This window comes from Microtus pennsylvanicus, chromosome 4 (assembly GCF_037038515.1).
Source record: "Microtus pennsylvanicus isolate mMicPen1 chromosome 4, mMicPen1.hap1, whole genome shotgun sequence".
NCBI classification, from domain to species: Eukaryota; Metazoa; Chordata; class Mammalia; order Rodentia; family Cricetidae; genus Microtus; species Microtus pennsylvanicus.
Window position 1 is genome coordinate 129528175 of NC_134582.1, and position 9888 is coordinate 129538062.

Here is a 9888-nt window from a genome sequence, read left to right on the forward strand (position 1 = left end):
CCTCTTGGTTCACTGTCTTCTAAACCCATTCTCCACCCTCTTCCTAAAAGTAGGTATTCCCTCTGGGCATTGGAAAGTTTATTGTACCAACCTAATAACATCATTTATGTAGGTTATGGTAGCACAGGAGTCAATGCAAGAAAAAAATTGTTTCAGCCAAATAAGGAATCTTTTAGATGACCTAAGGGAATGCAGCCATGCTTTAGGCTAGATAATGCATGGGGACAGGTTGTCTGTATATTTTAGGAGCATGAACAGTGTCACTGAGCACACAGGAGAAACCTGTTCTATGGCCCCTGAAGTAGGTGACATCTATACTGAGTCCTAAAATGTAAGTAGGAATGAATTATACAGAAACAGAGGGACACAAGAGGATGGGGAAAGGAATATTCTGGATAGAAGTGGAAGTACACGGTGAAATCTAGAAGACAAAGAAGGCAAAGTCCCCTTGGGAGAGACCAGTCCCTTCATATGGTCAAAAAGTAGAGAGGCAAAAGGTAACACTCCTGGAAGTAAGCCATGGGGAGGGTGAAAGCGGTCCTTCTCTCCCATGCTAAAAAGGTGAGCTTCATCCTGAAGGCTCTTGGGAAGCACTGATGGAATAAAGGAGCCTAAAGACTAGAGTTATTGTGAAGGCCATGCCTAACACTGTGAATAAAGAGTGACCAGTCCAAATATCTGGTTCCAGTGGACACCACAGCTTAGAATTGGGCAAATACCCGAGTGCTTCTCTCTGAGGTACTGGGTTCTCCAGATACTCTCCAGTCTTTATATAGGATTCACCAAATCTCAGACTTCAACAAGTACAACACTCTAAAATTTCTATAATTAGCATGATAGTAATCTAAAAAACCTCTGTCTGTGTCAAGTAAGAATTGTCAACCAACAAGTGGGAATCAACCTGAAGTTTGCCATATATATATATATGGTAAGGAGAAATATGGTATATTCAAATGTTTATAAGAAGAATTCAAAAGAATGAAGGAAACCCAGTTTGCAGGTGCGGGAAGGATTGACACCGGTTGTAGAGAAAATGCAAAGCAAAGATCACAGCCTGGTCATCTTTTGTACTAGGAGGGAAGGAGCGCACACTTGTCCAACATCGGCAGGTTTAGGAGTGGGAAGTCAAGGGTGTCTTCTTGTGATGACTTCTGTTTTTTTTTTATTGGAGTCAAGGTAATTAGCTAGCCCCCATCAATGAGGAGGACTTCTTAGAAGCTATTGAGGAAAGAGCAGAAGATGGGGTATAGTTTTCTCTGAGTATAGAAGAGCTAATTTAAGCTGGGCGGTGGTGGCGCACGCCTTTAATCCCAGCACTCGGGAGGCAGAGGCAGGCGGATCTCTGTGAGTTCGAGGCCAGCCTGGTCTACAAGAGCTAGTTCCAGGACAGGCTCCAAAGCTACAGAGAAACCCTGTCTTGAAAAACCAAAAAAAAAAAAAAAAAAAAAAAAAAAAAAAAAAAAAGCTAATTTACTCAGAAAACACAGAAGGGCTACCAGACGCACTGAAGGCTCCCCGAGTTGCCAGGCACAGGGTAGTGTGGCACAGTTCTCATGGTTGTGAGCTTTTCTCCAGTCACGTCAGCTGCTCAGACATCAGCAAAGTGTAGAGCAAAGGTAGATTCTACAATAACATGGTAAGGAAGTACAAGGCCAAAGCCTGGGGATGGGGTTGCGTTGACTTTAATATTGCTTACAGTTGCAAGGATGGATGTAAGTACCTGGAATGGATGGGTTGGTTGGGTTATTAAAATACTCATTACCCACCTCCAAATGCTAAATAATGAGGTCAACACGCTCCACAGAGCTGCTGAGGTAAGGCTTGGTGTTGTTTCCTGGATCACTTCCACCATCTCCCCTGTGTACTCCTCTTGTCCTTGCTGCCGTCCAGGCACTCAGCTGAGCTTGTCTCCACTGAGCCACAGCAGCACAGAACCAGGACAGTCCCAAGGGCTGTGTTTATACTGGACACCTTATTGAAGCACGAAGTGGCCTCTTGGTCCTGGATGTTGGCAATTCAAACCACACCCCAACTCACTCCAGTCCCTGTTTCCTCTCTGCCCCTTTTTCTAAGACGTTTCCCAAAAGTTGGGGGTGATTAGAGACTTGCCTCTTGGTGAGTTAAGCTTTCTGGATAGGGGTCTTGAATGTTTCAAGGTGAAATTTTGAATCATTAGCGTATAGCAAATAACAAAATTTGTGAGCAGCATATTTACCACACACTCATATGATTTCTGAATGGATGAAAATTTTGACAGTGCCTGAACAGAGTCCTGCTCCTGGTGAAGTGATATTTATGTCCCTCTTTGAGACTGTGTCTTACTATACTGCCCAAAATGATCTCAAACTCATGATTGTCCTGCCTCCTGCTCCCAAGTGCTGCCACTGTAATCATGTGATCCAGTGAGTTTTGATAGATACACATAATGGGAACATATACAGAGCTTTAGAGTAAATCTTCGAGGAGATTCTAAGTAAACTTGACCTTAAACTAGTATTTATTCATAGATGCTGTAGTGAAAATTCTGAGACGAGGCAGCTACTTTACATATTCTTCTCCCTAATCACCAACTGACCCATGGTCCAGTATCAAGGGAAACAAAGGAAAGACAGGAGACTTGGGAAGTCCATGCATTGGTGTCTACGGCTCCTAGTTCAGTGGTTTCCTGCCTAGAGCATGCACACATACAGAGAGAGAGACAGACAGACAGACAGACAGACAGAGACAGAGACAGAGAGATGCACGAACATGTACACACACACTCTCAGTTTATTTAGGAGCCATGTTTGACAAAGAAACTTCAGTGAATGACACCCTTGAACAGAAAAAGCTTGTGCTACATTTCCTCTGGGATCTGGACTCCAGCCGACTTCCTCAGGAAACCCCACTGAGTGAGGAAGCCACCACAGAGTGCCCACACGAGCTCTGCTGTCCCCAAATGTTTTCAGGGGCTATTGCAGTAGTGAGGCAGCCAGGCAAAGGCCCGGGAGAGGCTGGGAAGATGCCCCACAGGGAATCTGGCTCTCTCTCCTCAAAGAGAAGGGAGAGGAAGGAGTGGAAACCTCCATCACATAATGTTTATGCTTGATGTGCAGAGATCAGTCTGGAAAGAGCTGTTTCAAACTGTAAACAGCACTGTTTCTCGCCTAATGGGGCTGCCAGTAATGGGTGTTAGTTGTGCTTAACTGGGTTTCATACACTTTCTTCAGTGAGTAAGTGCTGCATTTGAAGAGGCGTGTGAAAGCAGAGTGGAAATGTTCATTAAATTAGCTCCTGCTCCACGCACTGGGGACCATCAGCTCATCTGGTCCTCACTTGGTTCTCTGCAATAGGCAAGCCCACGTGACCACGGGGTTGAAAGTAAAGAGAGAAGGGCCCCAGATTCACATGACTCTGGAGGGTTGCATTCTTCTGCTGGGTGTTTCTCCCCAACTTGAGGATTCATCTGCCCTGAAGTTCTCTCAACCTCCACTCAGGGTTCAATCAATAGCTATTTCACCGGATAAGGCAGAATCTTTCCTTCTGAGACCAAGAGCCATATTCAAATCAGGAAACCATGGCAGATAACCTGTGCTTGGAACAGAAAAAAATTAGATACTGAAAGACATTAAATGATTTGCTTAAGACTACACAGCCAGTACATGACTTGTCTGTTAGATAAGCCAGAATTTGTGATTGTAGAATCCTCAAACTTAACCACAACTAAAAGCCACCTTGTCTAAATAGTCCGGATTCACTGGAGATGGTTTGGATGTGGAACTCTCAGCTCAGCACCCTCAGAACGAGGCTGAGTCTCTTTGTACTGGGCTACACTGGCTAATGTGTGTTAGAGACACTGGCATTGAGAAGGAGCTGCAACGAATCAAAAATTGACTATGTGCAAAAGAATTAATCAAAAGCATTGACAATGGGGGCCAGCTTTCTCTGCTGATAAAGAAAAGCACAATGGTCTTTAATCATTTATGCAGTTATGGGCATTAGCATGGGTGCAGTGATATCAAACGATTTGGATACAGAAACTGGTGAAGTACGCTTGTATATGTAGATAAATCATATATAAGGAGATGCACTATCTCCTGAGAGGGGCCAGGATCAATGACACCCTAGACACAGCACTGTTAATCTCTAAATCTTGGTCTCCCAATATGATGTTCAGCAAAAACTTACTAAGCACACCTGGAGATGTAGCTCAGTAGCCTGTCATACAAGGAGTCCTGCGTTCAACCTCCAGTACCACCCAAAGTCAGACACAATGGCATATTTCTCTGATCCCAGCATTTGAAAGATGGAGGCTAGAGAATCAAGGAGTTCAAGACTAGTCTCGGCTCTGTAGTAGATTTGAGGTCAGCCTGGGCTACATGGAACTCTCTCTCTAAAAGAAAAAATTACTATAACTTTGTGGAGAAACAACTGATTCTAGTGGCCAAGGCAGGAAACATAACGGGTAAGTCTAGAATTTCTGGTAACAGGAAGCTAGCACTTTCTCCTGGTTTTTTTTTTTTCTGATGGGGTCCTTCAAGGGGCTTTTGTTGGCCAAATCTGAACCAGTTTCAGAAGTAAAGGAAATAATATTCAAAACAGATATAGTCCATTCAACAAAATAAGAACGCATCAATCAACACTGGCTTAAATAAAAACTACACCTTAGAGTAGACTGCTCAGTCATAATTTTAGAAGGAATGGGTTGCATTATATAATTATTCGCCAATAATATTAATAATTGGCTAAAGCAAATGCAAAATGAATGGGTGATGGTTCACTGATACAACAGATGTCTATACTTCCTCCCACTCTTCCCACGAAACACTAACAACATCCTAGTGGGCAGTTATCAGTGTTTATCAATGCTTATTAAAATGCTGTCAGAGTATTTAATAAGCTTCTGTATGGAGAAACTGGACAGCCACCATCTTAACCACTTGAGAAAAGTTTATATGACCAGAAATGGGTTAAATCAACATCATGTGCCTTTGATACTATGCACTGAGACGAACACACCATCCTTTAACATACATGGAACACACACGAACTCATGACAAAACATCAGACTACCTCGAACTGAGGCATATTCTTCCAGCTAACTAGCCTGAAGTTCAAGAACATCAAAACCATGGAAGATAACAAAGACTAAATCCCTGTTCCAAATCAAAATGACTAAAGAGATTTTCTAATGAAGTGCAGTGTGTGCTCCTAAATTGGACCTTGATACTGCAAAAAGCAATGCCATTAGTCAGCTTTTCACTCCTATAACAAGACAGCTGAAATAATTAACTTACATAGATAACTCCAAGCCCAGAGTTTCCAACACCCTCTTCTGGCCTCTATGGGCACCTACATGACATACATATAACAGACACACAAAAAAACTTAAATAAAAGTGAAAATTTAACCAAACTTTTCTGTATGTCTTATTTTTTCTTTTCTTTATGGCTTTTCTCTTTGTCTGTTTTTGTTTTTGTTCATTTTGTTTTAAAGATGAGTCTCACGATGTAGCCCTGGATGGCATGTAACTCACTGTATAAACCAGGCTGTCCTCAGACTCACAGAGATGCACCTTCTCCTGCTTCTACTCAGCCAGTGTGGGGTTTAAGACATTTACCACCACAGTCAGTCAATATGGCTTTCTTTTTTTTTTAATATTTATTTATTTATTATGTATACAATGTTCTGTCTGTGTGTATGCCTGCTGGCCAGAAGAGGGCACCAGACCTCATTACAGATGGTTGTGAGCCACCATGTGGTTGCTGGGAATTGAACTCAGGACCTTTGGAAGAGCAGGCAATGCTCTTAACCTCTGAGCCATCTCTCCAGCCCCCATGGCTTTCTTTTTTAATTATGAATATATTATAAAGATCTTTTTCCACAGTGGTATAGATAAATGTACATCAATGTAATTGCTGTATAGAATTGTCATCAACGGACATTCTATCATGCTTAAACCAACTGCCTATAAGAAGGTACTTAAATTACTATTTAATATTCTGTGTGTGTGTGTGTGTGTGTGTGTGTGTGTGTGTGTGTGTAAACCTGAAGATCATCAATTTGATTGGGCAATGAACCCCAGGAATCCTCCAGTCTCTACTTCCCAATTCCATCAGATCCCCAGAGTTGAAGTTACCATGTGTCCCTGTGCCTGGCTCTGACATGGACGTTAGGGACCCAAACTCAGGTCCCCATGCCCCTCCCTGCTATCCAATACTCTCTAGAACACTTGTTATCTTTAACAATCTGTGCTGTTACATTATAAAGATGGACTCAAAATCAGAATGGAAACAACCACATGTCAGAGAAGCAAAGTTCTCCACATTAATTACTGGTGTATTCAAAAGTAATGAGAAACCCAAGGGAAGCCTGTGCCAATGGACTAGATCGTAAAGACCTTTCAGGAGAACCCACAGTCCCATGCATCCTCTTCCTACCCCCTGAAACTGGCAATTTCCAAGTGTTTCAAATTTCACCTTTTTCCCCCTAGAAATCTACTCAAGTTCAAGATTCTACTTTTTAAAAGTTCTGCTTTTGCTTTTTAATTAAGGGGCTGAGTGGATATTTGCATGTAAGTTCAAGTGCCTGTGTAGTCCAGAGGCACAGGATCCTGAGGAGCTGGAATTCTAGGGTGTTATGAGCTGCCTGGTGTTGCTAAAGGAAACTGACTTTGGGTGCATAAGAGCAATCAGTATGTGTTCTTAACTCATTAGCTGTCTCTTCAGCCCCATCAAGACTCTTACTCACACTGGGAAGCTTTTGTTTGGAATGGGCATTGGTACGTATGACCCTTTATAACCTGGGTCAGTTCGTGCATCTTTTACAGAAGGCAAACACGTGCAAAATTATTCAACCATATTCATAATCAGCAGAACTAGAATCTGGAGAAACAAGATTGCTGTGTTTGTTGCTAAAGATCAGTTGTCCTTTGGCATCTCCACAGGACAGGATATTCAAGTATGTAATACAGCATGGTTGACTTATTGGGAATAGCAATATTCCACATTATTTACCAGTTCTTCTGGGACTGCAGAGGCCATCCATCAAAGAATCTAAACATTCCAAACAAAGAGGGACTAAGACGGTGTTGGAAGGGGCTCTGTCACCCTGCTCACAGCCCAAATAGACCTGAACCACAGCAATGCGGAAGCAAGCACCCAAAGAAAGCCTGGTCGCCTCTCTTGCAAAACTGACCTCATCTGAGAATCACCAGAAATACAAGGTACAATTTACAGATGCAAACAGAAAATAAGCGTGTGTGTTTTTATGAGTCTTCTACATGAAGAGGTGCCCTGGGGTCGTTCCCGTACCATTCCATTTCCAAGAAAGTGACGCCATCATCAAAGAGTCAAGATCACTGATAGACCTTTATAAATGTCACAGCCACAGCCCTGGTTCCACTTAAGCCATTCATGATAGTCACAGTAAAATCTGAAATTATCCCTTGCTCCCCAGAGTGTTAAAGGAGACGTGTGCCAATGAGCCCAGTTCTCAGGTGTTGCCAGAGAACTGGTCTGTGTGGCTGCAATAAAGATGTCCATAAATATATATCACCATCATCTCAACTGTTGTTGAGCCAACAGTTGACCTAAATTATTTCGCAGCTAACCTGATGCAATAGTATCACAGAGCTGTGTTGAGTAAAACTAAAGAATGTTCCAGAAACATTGAGTCACCCCTTCAAAAAGAGAGAGAACTTCCATCACAGTTCATAGCTGCCATCCTGAACACATTGTCCTGACTATTTTTTGAATTTCAGCCTCATTAGGTCATACTTATTTGACTATTTGGCCATTGTAGTATGATTAAAAATTCAAAGGCATGAGCTATGAGCATACTTGCTTCTCAAAGACCACTTTTAAAAGTTAATTTCAAAGCCACCAAACTATCAACCTTAAATTTCTCAGTCTAAAGATTAGGTCCAGTACAGACATCAGATGAACTGAATTCATTGTTGGACATCTGTTTGCAAATCTCTGAATGTCTCTCTGCCCATCTTCCTCATCTATAAAATAAACGGGCCAGAACTCACCATGCTTCCCAATAGAGTCCTCTAAGGATAAGTAAAATCTTCTAAAAAAAAAAATACTTGCAGACTCAGGTGTGATGGTGCACACTTGTAATCTCGGCATCTGGGAGGCTGGGATGGGAGGGTCAGGAGTGAGAGCCCAGCCTGAACTGCATAGTGAAACCACAAGGAAGGAAAGAAGGGAGAAAAGGTGAAAGGGGGAGAGGACATCAGATGGTATCTACTGAGATATCTGCTTGATGCTATGTACTCACTTATGTATTTTGCGTAGATCTTTCATTTCATCTTCATAATAGCACCATATTATGCATAATTACTAGATGCATTCTTAAGATGCAACACCAAGGACCATTAAAGTTGGTGAACTTTTCTCTTCAGCCGGTACAACCACACACAGGCCAATCTAGAACTTAAATTTTAATGCACCTTTCTTTTCAACTTCGTGCTTTCATTTACATCTTTATATTCAGAAGGCTGTCGTCATTGTAAGATTTCCCCCACATAATGCAAAGTCTAAGGATCACTAACAATCAGAAAACCAGCTGTCTGTGTCTGAGCTAGGCATGGAGTGCTTCCTGCCCAAGGCCAACTTTCTGGGGAGGCAGATATAACCTGGATTTCTTTGTGAAAGAAGCAAAAAACCTTCTATTAACTCAAGATCAAAGAAGACTAGAGGGGGGTTGGAGAGATGGCTCAGTGGTTAAGAGTACTGACTGCTCTTACAGAGGACCCGGGTTCAATTCCCAGCACCCACATGGCAGCTCACAACTGTCTGAAGATCCAGTTGCAGGGGATCTGACACCTTCACAACAATAAACAATAAAAAATATTTTTAAAAAAGAAACAAAGAAGACTAGAAGAACTGAGGAGATGTTTTCCATGGTTGGAGAGTTGGCTCCAGGCTGGGGAGATGGCTCCAGGGCTGAGGAATGGGCCCCAGGACTGGGGAGATGGTTTTAGGGCTGGGGAGATGGCTCCAGGCTGGGGAGATGGCTTCAGGGCTGGGGAGATGGTTCCCTGGATAGGATCATTTGCTGAGCAAGCATGAGGACCTGAATTCAAATCCTGAACAACCACATAAAAGCCAAACATGACTGTGTGTGCCTGTAACTGCAGCACTGTGGAGGAGGAAACAGGAGGATGCCTTGGGCTTGCTGGCTGCCAGCCGAGCTCCAGGTTCAGTGAGAGTGAAGAGCGTTAGAGCAGGACACCTGAGATCACATATCCAAACACACACATGCACATACGTCATACATGTACACATACACACATGCACATACGTCATACATGTACACATACACACATGCACATACGTCATACATGTACACATACACACAAACACACACACGACTGAATAGGGGAAGACTTTAAGAAGTGAGGGGAACACTTGAGTTCCCCAGATGTACACACAATTCTGAGATACTATCCAGCAGCGGGGAAGCTTCTTCCCTAGTAGAAATTGCACAGCCCGCGATCCTTCGTGATGTATTTATAGCCGCCGCATGACTAAGAAGCCAGCATTTGATCTGTTCTTTCCAAAATGGGCTTTTAAAAATTCAAAAGGAAAAAGAGCAGGAGCCCAGTGAACAACATCTCCTGCAACTGGTTGTACACAGAGCAGCCTGAAAGAATATATGCCGGACCAGGGACACCTGCTTGTAACGAGAGTGCTGTTCTAAGGGTGGGGGCTGCAAGGAGGGGGAGTGGTTGCTCCCTCGTGCTTTTTGGCCCTCATGAGCTACACACACACACACACACACACACACACACATACACGCACGCACGCACCCGGGCACACACGCAGGTACACGCATGCACTCACGTGCGCACGCACACATGCACCCCATAGCTGATAGAGGCGTTGAGGGAAGGAAAGT